We start from the raw sequence: 18716 nt of genomic DNA on the forward strand, positions 1-18716 counted from the left end.
TCTGGTTATTTATGCCATTTGTGGGCTTTGGAACAGCCTACTCAAGCTCTTGGAAGCCTTACAAGTTCTACGACTATTTGAAAACCATAGGTTCATCCAAAAAGATAGAATTCAGACTGAGGAAGGTGAGTGGTCTTATCTGCTTCAGAGATAACAGAGATTCTTTTTTGTTCATCCACTTTGTCAAATTAAGAGAGAGCACCTTTGTCCATCTGGTCATCCATCTCCCTTCCATTCATTCATTCCTTTCACAGGTAAATGCTAGTATCTTGCCTGTGCCATTCAAGTATGACTCTTAGGTCCTATTTAAGGAAGTTAGAATTATTTGAGGGATTGAGAACAGGGGTGTATACCAAAAAAAAGCGCATGACAGAGAAGTACTATCATGTCTCTGTGTTTATATATATGAAGGGATTTACAAGTTTTCAGATTCAAAATATTTCTTACATAGTTCATGTATTTCCTTTATGAAAAAATTAACAAATTTAGTATTTTATCAGAAAACCTAGAACTTGTGATTATATGTTGAAAATTAGAATAAGCCCAGCAGAAGTTCAGATCCCAGAAATATAGGCCAAGAACCCCTGAACGTAGATGTGTACAGAATGCATCCTAACATACATGAACCTGCCTCCAAAGGTTATGGACAGGGGACCTCCATGCGGTTCCCCTTAGAAATAGGCCCCCCTTGCAAATACCTGTTTAAAAATGATGAGGTAGACAGAATCAAGACATTTGACAGTTTCTCAAAATTTATGTGAATTTCTGTCCTATAAAGTAAGATGAACAAAAAAGTAGAATAGAACACATTCTTTCAGGTCTGCTATTTGAATTTTGTTGGGTCTGCTGTCTGTTTCTTATGAAATCTGCTCTAATTTTGTTGGCTTCCTGGACCTCTTTCTGCATGTGCAGCTTTGATGAGAGAAATTCTATATAAAGGGGTGGCAGGTGAGTGTCCAGATCGTTAAGATGGTGCTGCAGGGAATGGTAAGATGAAAAAACAGCCAAAGTTTAGGAAGTTAGATTTGGCCATATCAGCAGAGTCATTAAAATGAGAATTTTTATAGGCTTACTCACTTTGAAAATTATTTAAAAAGCTGGCACCTATAATTATCCAATCCTTTCTCTTTTCTCTTCTGATAAACAATACTGAATGGATAATTTAGTAAATGAATGTTTAGTATGGTCAAGGAATTTGAACTTATGTTGACTTTTTCATTTTAAATGACCATGGTAAGAGTTAACATTGTATTTATATTTTTAATGTACACTGAGATAAACAGAATGAATCAATAAGTTTATTCAAGACAAAGTTATGTCAACCTCAATAGCATCCTTGGTTTCTACATACTAAGTGCCAGTAGCAATCCTTCCAGTTGTGACAACCAAAAATATCTCCAGACAGTCCAGAGGGGGTGCAAAATCAACCCTCCCCCAGTTGAAAATTAGTGCTTAATTCAAAAATGGATAAAAGTGTACCAAGCACAGAGACAAAAGAAACACAGTCCCTATACATACCAAGTTCAAAGTCAAGCATGAGAGTAGATGTGTAGAGTAGCAAGTGCTGTCATTCAGGTAAATCATGGTGTACCTAATCAGACTGAGGGATGGGGGTGGCAGACTAAGAAAACTATTTCAGAGAAGTCACACATCTGAAAACTATAAAGCATGCTGAGAGAAGCTAGGCAGAGGAAATAGCATGATAAAAGCAAAGGACCTTCCAGGAAGAGCAAATAGTTGGGAATCACAGACATGGGGTATTTGAAGTCAAGCCAAGTGGTAAGAAATGAAAGATCTTGACATTACGCTTAGGACTCCACTCTTCATGACGAAGAGCACCGAAGGTTAGTGATGCATTGAAGCAAAAAGTTGGTATATACATTTTACATACATTTTACAAACTCATCCATGTAGAAGGACAAATGGAGACAGAAGTAGGACCAGCAACAAGGAGGTGAGGAAGGGGCAATCTGCTTCACGGAATTGTTGCAGCATTGGATAAAATTACATTTGTGAATACACACTGCGAAACATGAACTGATTTTTCTATAAGATCACTTCAAAAACAGTAAAGCATGATATAAATGCAGACAGAAACTACTGCCACTGTTCTCCTATGCTAGTGTTAGAATTCCAAAAACATTTCTAAAAGTCTGAGACCACTAGGATTAATGGCAGGATTGTTGAGCTAAATAAATACTCTCTCTTTGATGGAGTTTCGCTCTGTCACCCAGGCTGGAGTGCAGTGGCGAGATCTCAGCTCACTGCAATCTCCACCTCCTGGGTTCAACAATTCTCCTGCCTCAGCCTCCTAAGTAGCTGGGATTACAGATGCACGCCACTCTGCCCAGCAAATTTTTGTACTTTTAGTAGAGATGGGGTTTCACCATGTTGGCCAGGCTGGTCTCGAAACTCCTGACCTCAAGTGATCTGCCCACCTGGCCTCCCAAAGTACTGAGACTACAGGCTTGAGCCATGGCACCTAGATGAAATAAATGAGTACTCTTATAAGGTGATATTGAAAGGAGGTAACACATGTTAAGTTGCTATATTTTTATTACACAAAACAGTGTGGAAGTTCTTCAAAAAAAAAATAGAATTAACATAGGATCTGGCAACTCCACTTTTGGGTATACATGCAAAAGAAATGAAAGCCAGGTCTCAAAGAGAGATTTGTACCCCCATGTACACAGCAGCATTATTTATAATAGACAAAACCTGGAAACAACTCTAATGCCCTTCAACAAATAAATGAATAAACAAAATGTGGTTTATACATACTATGGCATATTATTCAGCCTTAAAAAGGAGGGAAATTCTGACACACGCTACAACATGAGTGAACCTTGAAGATGTTATATTAAGTGAAATAAAGCAATCACAAATGAGCAAATACTACAAGATTCCACTTAGATGAGGTACCTAGAGTATTCAAACTCACAGACAAAAAGTAGAATGGTGGTTGCCAGGAACATGGGGGAGAAGGGAATGGGGGAGTTATTGTCTAACGGGAATAGAATTTCAGTTTGGGAAGATAAAAATATTCTGGAGATGGGCCAGGCATGGTGGCTCATGCCTGTAATCCCAGCACTTTGGGAGGCCAAGGCAGGCGGATCACCTGAGGTCGGGAGTTCAAGACCAGCCTGACCAACATGGAGAAACCCGGTCTCTATACAGGGAGTCAACACGTAAATGGGGAGATCAGATTAAGATGGATAAACTAATATTTAAACACTACAGAGGGGCACACAACTGAAGGGCTCATGCAAGTAAGCTGTTCAATCTTTGCATCAAGGCAGTCCAATTAGAGCAGGTGGAGAAAACCAGAGAACAGGGCTGTTGTTGAAGGCTCCAGAGGTCCATGGCTTCAGCTGCAGAAATTAAATAAGATATGGAGGGGAGTGTGGAGGAGGGAATCTATCATTAGCACAGATGCAACAGGTGAAGCCAATACAGTGCCCTGACTCTCCACGGGAGAAAGGAGATCCTGAAATACAAAGACAGACTTGAAGAGAAGACACAAATTTAAGGGAAAAAGGGAAATGGAACCAAGCAAAGACCACCAAGAAGCAATGAATCACAAGTGAAAGATGAGGAAAGCCTGGATACAAACTTATTTTCAACATCACAGATTACGTTTATTATTCTTTATTGATTAATTAGTAAAGCATTCAGTGTAAACCATGTGTTAAACACTCTGATGTCCAAATCGGTGATTATCTGCACAACTCATAGACAGTTACGACATTTTTATGGATTCTATTTCAAGTAATTATAAACTCCCTGAGTGCATGGGCTGAGTCTACTCTTTGTGCATGCACAGTGCCTGACAGCAGTCAGCATTGGAGTCTTTCTTGTCTGCAGCAAGCACATTGAGCCCTGACTTCCCGCACACTCATTTTGAAGGTCCACTAACAGTGGCAAGGGCAAACTGTGCCCCTCAGGAGCCAACAGGGCCAAGAGGAAGGCAAGTCTGCAGAGAAGCCGGTGACTCACGGCAAGGCATCAGGTCCCCTCCTAAATGCATGTCACTGTATGATGATCTCCCTGGGGCTCAAATTGAACATGCTTGGCCAGCACCTACAAGTTTACTCTCGTATCTTTTTCACATGACTCTAGTACTCTTCAATAATTCTTCTTTACTTATGGACTCCTCTTGTTCATTTTCTGGTGCAGACCTAGAATAAACCATTCTTTCCAAAGAGCTCTAGTTTCTTTTAAAAGAAAAGGGAATTCATAGACTAAAACCTGAGTTCTAGATCTGTCCATTCTCGTTGAGTTATCACTGATTCTAGGTTTTTCAGTAGTGCTTAAAAATGTGTTTTTTTTTTAAAAAGTCATAATTTCAGAATGACATTTCTATTTTTTTTCTTTTTTTGAGACAAGGTCTCATTTGTTGCCCAGGCTGGAGTGCAGTGGCATGATCATGGCTCACTGCAGCCTCAACCTTCCAGGCTCAAATGATCCACCTCAGCCTCCCAAGTAGCTGGGACTACAGGCATGTGCCACCATACCAAGTTAATTTGTGTGTCTGTCTGTGTGTGTATATATATATATACATATATATAGATATAGATAGATAGATAGTTGTAGAGGTAGAGTTTCACCATGTTGTTCAGGCTGGATTTGAACTCCTGGGCTCAAGCAATCTGCCTGCCTCAGCCTCCCAAAGTGCTGGGATTACAAATGTGAGCCACCGCTCCAGGCTAATATTTCTAACTTTAAAAATTACAAGGTTCTATGTAAATCCTTGATTTTATATTTATCTGTTTTCTTTTAATGCTGAAATCCTTATTCCTAAATATTATAACATGATTTCTTATTTTCTTTACCCTTTACTACATATATAATAATGTCAAAATATGTATAAAATCTTATTAATAAGTTTACTGAATGCAATTTAAGATGTCTCTGTGGCTTTTTTGCCTTTATGTTGTATCAGGAGGCCTAGAAATTTGTTAAAAATGTCATTTCAAAGATTTTGTTTGGTTATGCCACCAATCAATCAAGGTTCATTCCTCATTTCTAGCCCTGCTGCCTTTACCTGTTCTTTGCCTCCTTCTATAGGTAACTATGTTCTTAGTAATGTTTTATCTTTCAACGTGTCTTTTTGAAACATAAGTACTTGCAGGTATGCTTCATCTTCCCTCCCCCACCCTCTGACCCTTTTTAGTCTGTATGTATCTTCTGCTTTTTTCTCTTAACAATGTTACCTGGGGATCCCTCTACAGCAGTCTATTTTCTCATTTATTTTTTGCAGCTGTGTAGTACTCCACTGTAAGATGAACCATAATTCATGAAGCCAATTCCCTCTCAATGGATACTTGTTTCTAGTCATCTGCTAGAACAAACAGTGTTTCAGTGACTCACCTTGAACATACATCCCTTTGAATTCTTGAGAATGGTTATTTAAGCCACATTCTGTATTACCTTTTTTTAATTTTTTTTCTTCCAGATGAAGTCTCACTCTGTTGCCCAGGCTGGAGTGCAGTGGTATCATCCCAGCTCACTGCAACCTCTGCCTCCTGGGTTCAAATGATTCTCATGCCTCAACCACCAGAGAAACTGGGATTAACAGGCATGTGTCACCACACCCAGCTAATTTTTGTTTTATTAGTAGAGACAAGGCTTCACCGTGTTGGCTGGGCTGCTCTTGAACTCCTGACCTTAGGTGAACCACCTGCCTTGGCCTCCAAAAGTGCTGGGATTACAGGCGTGAGCCACCATACCCAGCCTCTATTACCTTTTAAATCTTTGCTATGTAGACATAGCAGCCTTGAAAAATCTTGTTATTTTAATATATATTTATTTGATTAGTAAAAAATATTTTCACATTTATTGACTGTATATATTTCTTTGACAGTTGTCTATTTTATACCACTTTCAAGGTGTTTGTATTTTCCTACCGATTTTTTTTTTTTTTTTTTTTGGAGACAGGGTCTCACTCTGTCATCTAGGCTGGAGTGCAGTGGTGTGATCTCAGCTCACTGAAACCTCTGCCTCCCAGGTTCAAATGATTCTTGTGCCTCAACCTCCCGAGTAGCTGGAATTACAAGTGCTCACCACCACACCTGGCTAATTTTTTTTTTTTTTTTTTTTTTTTTGTATTTTTAGTAGGGATGGTGTTTCACCATACTGGCCAGGCTGGTCTCAAACTCCTGACCTCAAGTGATCCACCCGCCTTAGCCTCCCAAAGTGCTGGGATTACCAGCATGAGCCACCACACCCGGCCCTCTCCTACTGATTCTTATTTATTCCTAGAGCCATGTAAAAATGGTAAGTCTTATGAGGATGGGGCCAGGTCTGTCTTATTCTCCATTACACCCTCAGCACCCAGCTTGGTATCCAGCAAATACCTGGTTAAAAATATGGGTCAATAAGTAAATATTTATGATAGTAATTTTATATTACATACTTCTTTTCTCAATTTAGTGAATTGTACAACCTTTGGAAGTTATTTAGCCTTTGTAAACTTCTGTTTCTTCTGTGAAATGGGAAAAAGAATTCTGAATAAAACTTTTATAAAGATTAAGCATAATAAATATAAAAAATGCACTGGCACATGATAAGCACTTAAAAGTTCGTATCTCTCATGATCATTACCATCATGATCATCATCATTATCTCTTCATCATTCATCAATACCATGGGATAATAAATTCAGATATGCTGTTTTAAGAAGGAGCAAAGTACAACAGAGCAACACGGCAAGTGTTTTATTGCCTGCATACACAGAGGGGTTGATACACAATAAGAAAAAATATTTCTGAAATAAGCCAGACAACTGTTTTCTTCGTAAAATATTTGTGTGAGGGATTGCTCAGAGATATTTCTTATATTCAGGAATTTTTCTTCTTCCCTGATTATTAAGTATCTAGTTGTAGCCTTGAAAGCAGAAATAAGTTAACAAAAGACAAGGCTAGTTTAGAAACAGGTGTCTATTGATAGGGAACTATATCCTAATGGGCTATGAGTATTAGTTATCTGGCATTTCATTTGAGATAGTAAAGATTTGGGGGAAGGAAGTGAAACACACAGTAAATCCAATCTAAATGTTTATATCAGAGAATAAGAGATAAGAATTAGAAATGCTTAAGGTCCTTCATGGTTCAAAGCTTCTATATTTCCTTCTATACTTAATATCAGTCAGTAACAAGAAATGAGGTAACATTTACTTTTGCCTGATTCAATGGTCAATAATTTTTTTTAAAGTCCAAGTTTCCCATGATATGAAAAAAATGTAAATTATTATATAAGTACCACAAGGAAATACATAATTGCTACATAAATAATAAATGTTATCTTGGAAGCAATGGCAAATTGAACTTTAAGGCAAGCCAATTCCAGGATTAATGTTACTGTTTTTAAGCTCCGCTTTTAAAGATCTGGATTCTAGCCACAACATTGTGGTGAGTCTACAGAAACGGGTCTGACCACAGTCTGTAATGTGCACTACCAAAACTGTGCCTTCTCTATGGAGTTAGATTCCATTAACGCAGAATGATTGGATTCTCTGCTGTGTATGAAGCATCACTTGAAGGACCAACAGGGATTCAAATCACAGCCCTACCCTCAAGGACCTTCTGACCTTGAGAGAGGAATAAATCCCCTTGACTCAAAACCTCTCTCCAGGTATTGTGCCCCTTTTCTGCTCCCCACTTGAAAGAACTGTCTTCACCTCCCATTGCCTCTTAAGCCCATAGCAATCTGGCTTCTACTCCCCAATACACCACAGAAAGTGTTCTTGTCAATGTCCCGAAAAACAAAAAATAATCACAATTCCCTCTGTTCACAGCAGCAAGCAACACGGTTGCTCACAGTGGAAATGCTCTCCTGGCTCTTCCCTTGTCTCCCCAGGTCTCCTCTTTGCCCTGCCTCTGAGTGTAAGGCTCCTGGGGCTTTGTTAGCACTCTTTTCCTTCTCTATACATTCTGTTAAGGAAGTTTTACCCAGTTCCTTGGCAGTAAATATCATCTCTATGCTGATGATTTTCAAATTTGTATCCCTAGCTTAGATTGTTCCTTTAAACTCCCCACACCTATATCCAACTATCTACTCAACATCTCCACTTTGATATATAAAAGGAAACTCCAAACTACTATGTGTAAAATTAGGTGTTTGGTTTCCCTACCAACTGTCCTCTTTCATCCTTCATCTCAGTCAATGGTACCCCATACACCTCTGGCACAAACCAGATAATCAGGCATCTCTCCCTCATCCTTACTCTTCTACCCTAAAAATGAACTTATCATTGAATCCTAGCCAAATCTATCCACAATTCTCCATCCTTACTGCCACTACCATCTCTTGACTGGATGACTGAAATAGACACTGAACCTCTTATTTCTATTTTTATCCTTTCTTTGATCTACTTTCCATCTAGCAGTCAGAGAAACCTTTTCATAAAGTATTCAGCATATCTTTTTATATGTTTAGTGAACTATGTTAATGTTTTATACCTCCTGCTGTTATAAATTATTAAATCAGCAAGGTAGAGGAAAAGCTAAAATTATATAGCTACAAGTGAACTTAGCTATACATCAAATTGATAGCATAGCCACAAAATGAACCAAAAAATAATTAGAAAAGAATTCATCTAGGAACTTTTGAGCATGATACTCTGGCAGTACCTTACTGGTGATGTGTATTCTAAAAATAATAATAATAGGCCAGGTGCAGTGGCTCAGACCTGTAATCCCAGAACTTTGGGAGGCCTAGGAGGCCAGATCACAAGGGCAAGAGATTGAGACCATTCTGGCCAACATCGTGAAGCCCCGTCTCTACTTTAAAAAAAAAAAAAAAATAGCTGGGCATGGTGGTGCACACCTGTAGTCCTAGCTACTTGGGGGGCTGAGGCAGAAGAATCACTTGAACCCGGGAGGCAGAGGTTGTAGTGAGCCAAGATCGTGCCACTGCACTCCAGCCTGGTGACAGAGCGAGACTCCGTCTCAATAATTATCATCATAATAATTAATAATAATAACTTCTAAACAGTCTTGAACTTTTCCTTAAAGATTTGTCTATGGTGGTGTTAGGGGAGTAGCAATCCATGGGTATATTTTAGGACTGAGCAAATGATATTGTTGTGAGCTAGAGTTCTCATGGTGGGAGAAGGGAGATATAAATGTGAAATAGGAGAAGGAGAGGAAGAGTCCTTTGATATGGATAGGATTGAAGGTCTCAGAATAAACTTTAATTGATTATTCCATCATTCAATCTATAGATGAATCAATCTTTTAGCTGTGTCTACTGAAAGGGGCTAGAGGCAAAGACAAGTAGTAGCAACAAATGCAACTACTGCAGCCCTAGATTTTGGTTTCCAAATGTAATTCCCCACCTAAAGGATCATGGCTCCTTGGCAAAATGGCTGATTCTTCCAGGGCTCGAGCAGGGAAATTACAAGCTAGCCCCGGAATGTCTTGTTGGGGCAGAAAGCAATAAAGTGGTCACAAACTGATGAGGATATATCCAAGAAAACTCAGGAGGCACATGAAGACGGTCTCACTTGCCAAATTTTGGATAATTTAAACATCAAAAAGAATGATGATAGGAATAGATTATACTCCCACTGAATTAAAAAAAAATGAGTCTATGAGACCACACTAAAAAGCACAACAAAACTATGAGGACGGGAGAAAAAACCAAACTCTTCTTTACAGAAAAATATCAATTAATAAAGGTAGGAAGAAAATCAGAAAATTACCATTTTGAAACCACCATTGTAATAATTATTTCAGTAAAGAATCATCAATTTATGCACTAACTTGGGTGAAAGACTTTTGGAAATACAATATATACCGTCTCCAGGTTTCACTCCACAGATTGCTCGCTGAATACAAAAGGGGAAACTGGCAATCCTACAACAGAGACATCTGGCTGACCCTTCCTAAACAGTGATAGGGGCTGGGGAGAAGTGGGAGAATCATATCCCTTTGATGTGATGCATGACAAGGATACAACACTGACACAGAGGCTTAGAGAACTCATCTTAGACTAAGAACAATCAAGAGATGTGACAACTAGGAGCCATGTTTTATCCTTGTTTGACTCTTGGATACAGAAAAGCAAAACAAAACCCCCAGCTCTATAAGACATTACTGGCATAACTGTGGAAATTTGGATAGGAACTATATATTAGACAATATCATTACATCAATAACTTTTCTGGGTGTGATAATTAAGTGGGAGAATGTTATTTTCCTTAAGAGGTATCTGTTGAGGTTTTTAGGGGTCATGTGTCTTGATGTCTGCCACGTATTCTGAAAGGGTACAACAAAACGGGCTGGACTCTCACACATCTTAGAGTTTTAATACATGCCGTTCCCTTTGCTTGGAATGCTGTTCCTCCTCTGCTCATCTCTGCACAGCTAACTCCTACTCATTCATTAGACTTCAGATTAGAAGTTATTTCCTCCTCCGGGAAGCCTTCCTTAAGTACTCACGCCTAGATTCCATCTTCCATCTTTACTGTATAGCACCTGTACTTCCCCTACAGTAACAATCATCACTGCGTTATTCGTGCCTGTTTATCTGCTAACTACATGGGGAGAAGATATCAATACACCTTGTTCTCCTGTTGTCTCCACAATAACCAGCAGACCATCTGGAACTCTGTTGTCATAGATATAAGTGCTGTCCAACAAACATGTCCAGTTAGTCCCTCAGGCACAGGGTAGAGCTGCATCCTTCTTCCCCTTTGAAGTGAGGTGTGGCCATGCAACATTCCCTGACAAAGAAATATGAGGACAACAGGTATCTGCTATTGCCAGGCAGGAGCCTTCAGAGCCAGAGTATGACACCCACTCAGTGTCCCGCTGCCATAGCAACTAGCATGATCATCCAGAGTTGGGGGGGGAGATGATAGCAAGCAATGCTCCCAGTCACCCCAAAATGAAGACTCAAACAGCCCATGTTTCTTTTTCTTTTCTTTCTTTTTTTTTTTTTTTTTTTTTTTTTTTTGAGACAGAGTCTTGCTCTGTCATCAGGCTGGAAGGCAGTGGAGTGATCTCAGCTTACTGCAGTCTCCATCTCCTGGATTCAAGCAATTCTCCTGCCTCAGCCTCCAGAGTAGCTGGGACTACAGGCGCATGCTACCATGTCCAGCTAAGTTTTTGTATCTTAGTAGAGACAGGTTTTCACCATGTTGGCCAAGATGGTTTCAATCTCATAACCTCGTTATCCGCCCACCTCAGCCTCCCAAAGTGCTGGGATTACAGGCGTGAGCCACAGAACATGGCCCAGTGTTTCTAAATACCTATAATGGATAGGGCCCCCTGCTAACCATACCCCTGACATCCCAAAGGACCATGTTAGATGTGTAGTACACACAAAAAATAAGGCCAGGTGCAGTACTTCACATCTGTAACCCCAACACTTTGGGAGGCCAAAGTAGGAGGACTGCTTGAGGTCAGGAGTTTAAGACCAGCCTGAATAGCATAGCGAGTCCCTGTCTCTACAAAAATAATAAATTAGTCAGGCATGGTGGTGCATGCCTATAGTCCCAGCTACTCAGGAGGCTGAGGTGGGAGGATCATTTGAGCCCAAGTATCTGAGGTTACAGTGAGTTACGAGTACACCACTGTTCTCCAGCCTGAGTGACAGTGAGTCCTCTCTCTAAAAAGAAATAATAAAATTAAAAATTAAAAATTAACTTGGTAAAGCCAAACACATATTTAGGTTAGTCATTACTTCAGCATAAGCTAGCACATCTTGACTGACCCATATGTGTCCAACTAATGGCATTAGGTTAAAAATCATCTGAAAGCCCAAATATTCTTCAATAGGGACTAGTCAAATAAGTTTCCCTTTATAGCATAGTAGAATACTATGCAGGCATAAATAATGAGGAGCCTGTTTGTGTCACGATCTCCAAGATGTTCTGTCAAGCAGGACAATAAGGCTATGCATGCGTAAATGACTACTAATAGAAGTGTTGACCAAGGAACCAAGGTAGGATGGGCAAGAGATTCCAATGCAAATTTCTGGGACAAACAACAGACATTTCTAGATAGATTACGAGGATGAGTTACATGATCCTAAATTTCTTACTCAAAATGATGTTTTACAATTTTTAAAAAGAGGGTATATGAAGATTTTTGGAAACGCCTGTTGGTGTGCAGCCAGTCCTATGTCCCATCCCCTCCCTCAGTCAGGAGAGAAGGGCTTCTGTGGAATCAATCAGAGGCTTAATATGAGTCCCCTAAAATTTGGGTGGGGGTAGAAGGTACAGCTGTCTGATTCCTTCCTAGAAAAGGGGAAAGATCAGAGACTGGCTGGCTAGCTGCTCTGATGGACATATGAGCTTGGCCTGCTCTCCCAGAGTGTGATGGGGAAAAGAATACATGAACATTGGCATGGACTGTGTATGCAAGAATATGTACCTATTTGCTTTAGGTAATGTCTGAATGGGCTATGGAGTAGAGTAGACTAGAGCAGAAGAAAGCTGGAGGTGGACAGAGTACGCAACCAGACAGAGCAAAGATGCAAGACAAGTACCAGAGAGCCCAAGACCAGCTTACCACCGTGCCAGCCCACAAAGAATATTCCTGCTCTCCAAAGCCAAGAGCATCAGAAACATCAGTCAATGCATGAGGGAGGAGGAGAGCAAGAAAGAGACTGTGCCATTCTCATGTCCCTTCCTGCCTGGAAATGACTGGATGACGGAAGCTTTGATTATGATATGGAACTGTATATTCTGCCATCTAAATCAAGTCTGTATTTTGCTGCTTAAAGCCATTATAAAATTTGTATAACCTGTGACCTGAAGTTATGGGGCTTACCCATGTTTTTATCTGAGATATGGAAAAAAACTCCTGTCGAGGGCAAATTAAAAGGGATAGTGGAAGACAAATGAGGGTGCTTTATGATTACACCCAGGACCCCTTACATTCCAACTTCCACTTACATATGTATAAAATATCACTGCAAGAAAGCACAAGAAGAAAACAGTGGTTCCATCTCAAGTGGGAAACTAGAAATAAGTGTGAGAGGGAAATCATCTTTTTATTATATGTTATGTACATTTTTAGTGTTTGTATCTCTTCACGCCAATGTGCAACAAATATATATCCACTGATAAGGTTTGGCTGTGTCCCCATCCAAATCTCATCTTAAATTGTAGCTCCCATAATTCCCACATGTAATGGGAGGGACCCAATGGGAGGTAATTGAGCCATGGGGCAGGTCTTTCCTATGCTGTTCTCATGATAGTGTGTAAGTCTCATGAGATCTGATGGTTTTGTAAAGAAGAGTTCTCCTATACGAGCTCTCTTGCCTGCCACCATGTAAGACGTGACTTTGCTCCTCATTTGCCTTGTGCCAATGAGGCCTCCCCAGCCATGTGGAACTGTGAGACCACTAAACCTCTCTCTTTATAAACTACCCAGTCTCAGGTATTTCTTCATAACAGTATGAAAATGAACTAATATACCCATATTGTAAAATTACCTATTAGAAATGGTATGGCTGAGTGGGTAAGAACTCCAATGCTTGGGCTTCAATTCTAGTCAGGCCATGACTAGCCAGGTATTCATAAGCATATTAGCCTACCTCTCTTTGCCAGTTTCATTGACTATAAAATGGGAATATTGACAGTGCCTCACTAGGGCACTGTGAAGGTGAGATGATTTCTTTCTTGCAAAGCCCTTACAAAAGTATCTGCCTCCTATGTGCTCAGTAAGGGTTGGCTGTTATTCTTACCTATTCCAATAATAGTAACATAATACAATTGTAAATGCTAAAGAAAGAAAATGTACCAGATAAAAAGTATGGAAAAATCTGAATACCATCAAAAGTCCATTTTCTTCTTGCAGAGGGCATAAGAAGGAGATTTAGAGAAGATGAAATAGGAATAAGATACTTAATATTTAAAATTTACCATCTATGAGACCAACTGATTAAAGCCAGAAAATAATAATCACCTAGTATTAGCTTCTGTACAAAAGAAATAATACCAAGTGAATTAGATTGTTCAATTAAAACAAAAATAATAGGGTATTAAAGTATTAGACGTTACCCTTGGGAAAAATACCATGTATCTGAGGAGTGAACCATTCAAAATACAACCAGTCACTAATGGGAGGCAATCTCAAGAAGCCCTAAGAGAAGTGAGAATGGGGCAGGAGATATAAATACCAGAAAATTTGTCATGAACTTATAGTACCGGAATGGAAAGAAGAAACGAACGCAGAAACACAACCTGGGGACATAGATCCTGCCCACAGACATGCCTGGGTCTAATGGCAGACAACGAGGATAAATGGGAGGAGTTGTGCAGAAAGAGAGCAACTGTGACTCAAGAAAAGAGGTATCAATTTGAAAAGACTGAAGACGGCTGCCCCAGCAGCAAATGAAGGGACTTCAGGAAAGCAGAGCTCTCCACACAGGCAAGCGCTCTGCACACACAGCCCTCTGTCCGCAGAGTTATCTGGAGCAGCAGAAATTTAGAGACAACTGCATGGGATGGCATGCAGCCCAAAACTAGAAGGACTGAGTCTGTAGTCCTTTTGGAGGCCCAGGACCCAGGAAGGATGCCTTTTAAGCAACTTCATGCTGCAGGCTCTTAGTCTCAAGCACAACTCTGCTTCAGGCAGGTGAGGGCAGGAGGCAGGAGCCAGACATTCAGGTAAATTATGGAGATAGTGCAAAGGATCAAGCATCTCCATGCAAGAATAAATAAGGCCCTCAGATGGGGAAAGACCAAATACCAAGGTTCCGGAGTCAGAGGAAAGAAAGCATGGACTATATGATTCATTCACAAAGAAAGCCTTTTTTTTTTTTAAGAAATTGAATATATTTGCTAAGACTGACTAGAACAGAGGTAACGTTTGGGAACAGCAACATGCCAAGCAGTCCCAGAGAGCAATAACAATCAAGTGGAATGGGCCAAGCCTGCTATGCAAGGTTGTGCAGGTTGCATCCTGCACAAAGGTCTCTTGCTGACAGGATTAAATGTGCCAGGAAAGGGTGCCTCTCTGGGCAGGCCACCTTTCCATCATTTACACAAAGACATCTTATATGTTAAAAGTAGGGGAGGAAGTCTAGGTGAAGCACGAGGGGAAAAATAGTAAGAATGTAGGAAGGAAGGGAAGGGTGGCCAAATAAATTGTAAAACCTTAAGATTCTACTCTCAAACCTCAACATCCAATTGTACCTTCATGTCTTAGGCCTCAGGAAGCCTTGTTATGGGGGTAAGGGGTGTGAAAGAGTAGAATAATCCAAGATGCCTAGTGCACAGAGCCAACAACCAAGCTCCATGGCAACTTTCTTTAAAATGTAATATATTTAAATTTCTATCAAAATGTCATTTATTATGCAAGGTGAAGTATTTAGGAAGAAATGGACTGATGTGTGCAGTTTACTTTGAAATGCATCAAGAAAATAAAGTAGAACAAGGGATCGATAGAAGAATGGACAAATGGATAGATACGTGATAAAGCAAGTACAGTAAAATGCTCATGGGATAAAATCAAAGTGCTGTGTACAGGGCTGCACAGTAAAATTACTTCAGCTTTGTTGTATGTTTTAAACTTTTATAATAAAATATTAGAAAAATATTGTTTGAAAACAGAGGAATGCAAGACCTAAGAAAAGATAATGACATACCAGACTGGAAAATGGCTATGGGCCATTATAGAAATGTCATCAACTAGCTGTAATAACTATTAGTATGTGTTGGGTGCTTACTATTGGCCTAGTGCCATGCCAGCACTTGACAGATAATCCTATTAATTATAATCATACCAATTAGAGGCCAGGAGAGGTGGCTCACACCTGTGATTCCAGCACTTTGGGAGGCCGAGAGGGAGGATCACTTGAGGTCAGGAGTTTGAGACCAGCCTGGCCAACATGGTTAAACCCCATCTCTACTAAATATACAAAACTCAGCCAGGCGTGCACCTATTATTCCAGCTACTCAGGAGGCTGAGGCAAGAGAATTCCTGGAACCCAGGAGGCGAAGGCTACAGTGAGCCGAGATCGTGCCACTGCACTCCAGCCTGAGTCACAGAGCAAGACTCCATCTCAAAAAATGAAATAAAATAAAAGAATTATAGCAATGAGAAATGATGTAGTTCTTATCAAAGGAAGTCTCTAAGGTTAACTTTTAAAAAGCAGAACTGGAAACAGAACAAGTCAGGCTAAAGTTAAAGGAAAGGAAACAAAGCTACAGCTATAAAACCAAAGCGTGGAAAGGGCTGCCCATCCTAACATATTTGTCAGGCCTGGAAATCAAGTCTAATGTTGCTATTCATGGGTTCTGGAAGGATGTGAAGGTTCCACCCACTCTTCCCACCACTCAACTCTTCCTCTCCAGTGGAGTTGACCATGATGCCACTGGCATAATCATAATTCCACTGTATGTTGCCACACTGTTTCACAGACTTCAAAGTGCTCTTACAAGTACTATGTCAGGCAGCATAGTGTCCTGGAAAGGCCGGAGACTTGGATGCAACCGGACCTCAGCTAAAATGCTGAAGTTTACCTCTGACTATCTAGATGACTCCGGGAAAACAGCTGACTCTCTCTGGACCTCAGTTGCTAAACCTATAAAATGAAAGTGTTATCCCCATTTTACAGATGATAAAACTGAGGTCTGGAGAAGTAAGATGACTTGCACAAGGCCATACAACTGATAAGAGGAAGAACAGGAACTGTGTCTTTTGACATGAGGCTGGTGCTCTCAGAACTTACACAAAGCCAGAATCATGCCAATATGCTCCTTCTGGAAATAAAACTCTGCTTCCATTAATTACCATCTCAAAAGAATAAAGACAAAACACATGTAATAAGTGATAATTTAAATATCTCTCAAGACAAATCATCTTCCAGTGTGTTCAAAAGAAAATGAGCTTGATAATAACCCAAAGTAAAACTCTTTCCAAGTTAACCAAATTGACTTGCTGTTTTTTGTTGTACACTTCCAAACATTTCTCACAAATACATACATAGTTTATAAATGTTAATAAATCACTATTTTCCACATTGTCAACCAGATCTAAGTACCTTCTAGGGGTTAGAAATAAATTTGCCTCAAAAACTAATAATAAAAATGTTTATTTAAAATACTCCAAGTATCTGTTAAATTAAAAAGTAGATTCAATAGAGAAATCTTCTTTTTTTTTTTTTTTTTGAGATGGAGTCTTGCTCTGTCACCCAGGCTGGAGTGCAGTGGCACAATCTCAGCTCACTGCAACCTCTGTCTCCAGGGTTCAAGCAATTCTCCTGCCTCAGCCTCCCAAGTAACTGGATTACTGGCGTGCACCACCACACTCAGCTAATTTTTTGTATTTTTAGTAGAGACAGGATTTCACTATGTTGGTCTTGAACTCCTAATCTCAAGTGATCTACCCACTTCGGCCTCCCAAAGTGCTGGGATTACAGGCATGAGCCATGGTGCCCCACCAAAACTTTTTTGATTAAATATGTTTAAAGTAAAATTGTGGGAAAAAAAAGAAAAAAAAAAAACCAGAAAGTTGACTGAACTTTGACTAACCCCTGCTGTCAGTAAGCAGTCAGATATCTTCTTGGACAAATTATTGTAAATGAACAAATTAAAAAGACATTAACAATCACAGGCAACACTGAAGTGCAGAGGAATATATTTCAGCACCAAGATCTGAAGAACAAAGCCTCCGTTAGGGAAGGGGGCCTTTTATTTCAAGGGGACTTTAAGAGACCAGAAGACCAAAGCAAGAAAAACCTAATCTGTCATGTTTTTAATAAGATAGGCTAAATATTAAAAAGTACCATAACAGTAACTGCACCTACATACAATTACTCTATAACAGTTAAAGGCATGGTGGAATAAAAATATAAAAATTTGGGCACACTTGTTTATTTTTTAAAGTCTAATATGAAAGTAAAATTATTTAAGGATAATTTTACTTCTAAAATTTTGAGATTTAGATGAAAATTACATTTAAACATCATTGAAAAGCAAGTTAACGAAGGACAATTTCCTTCCTATTCACAAATGCAAGATCTAAATCAAGCTACTCAACAAAGCATATTTAGGTAGAAACTAAGGGTTCTGACCATATGTACACATCAAATCTTAGGTAGAGTTTTATAAAAATGAGCCCATATGCATAGAAAAAAAATCTGCAGGAACACAACATTAAATGCTAATGTGGTTATTTCCAAGGAGTGGAATTATAGGTGAAATATATATTGCTATCGTTATCAGGAAATTTTCAAAATGTATAACGAGGAAGACTATTTAGTGCTGGTTGGAAAAGAAAGAGGCACACGGTTAATTATATATGAGATCAGTGTTACCAAATGCAGAGCACTCTGCTGTGTACAAGGAAAAACCAAGATGAATAAACAACATAAAAAGCCACATGTCCTCAAAAAAGCCTATGATCTAGACATAGAAGTGAAATACATGTTCCAACAACTAAGTACCAGACAGAATTTGAAAAGTACTATTAATGCTGATGATAGATATGCTGTAAAACTAATAGTAAATACAGAATGGTACAAGGGTAAGGGAGAAGAGAAATTAACTCTAGCTAAAAGGAATTGGAAAGCATAAGAATGAAGAGATTTTAGAAGATGGGGAAAGAAAAAAAAAGGACCATCTCTTACTGAGCACTCTGTGTGTGCCAGGTACTAAGAAGTGCTTTCATTTATTAATTTACTCACTTTTGACTTTCACCCCATAAGGGAGGTACTATAATCATTCCCGCTTTACAAGGAAGGTAAAGTTTGCTCAA

General features: G+C 39.5%; 1 protein-coding gene across 1 annotated transcript in view; it reads right to left on the minus strand.

The window, feature by feature from the left end:
- PCNX2 (pecanex 2) overlaps window positions 1–18716 on the minus strand; it is a 291889-nt gene that overhangs the window by 271646 nt on the left and 1527 nt on the right. The window lies entirely within an intron of this gene.

The sequence above is a fragment of the Saimiri boliviensis genome, chromosome 14 (assembly GCF_048565385.1).
Source record: "Saimiri boliviensis isolate mSaiBol1 chromosome 14, mSaiBol1.pri, whole genome shotgun sequence".
NCBI classification, from domain to species: domain Eukaryota; kingdom Metazoa; phylum Chordata; class Mammalia; order Primates; family Cebidae; genus Saimiri; species Saimiri boliviensis.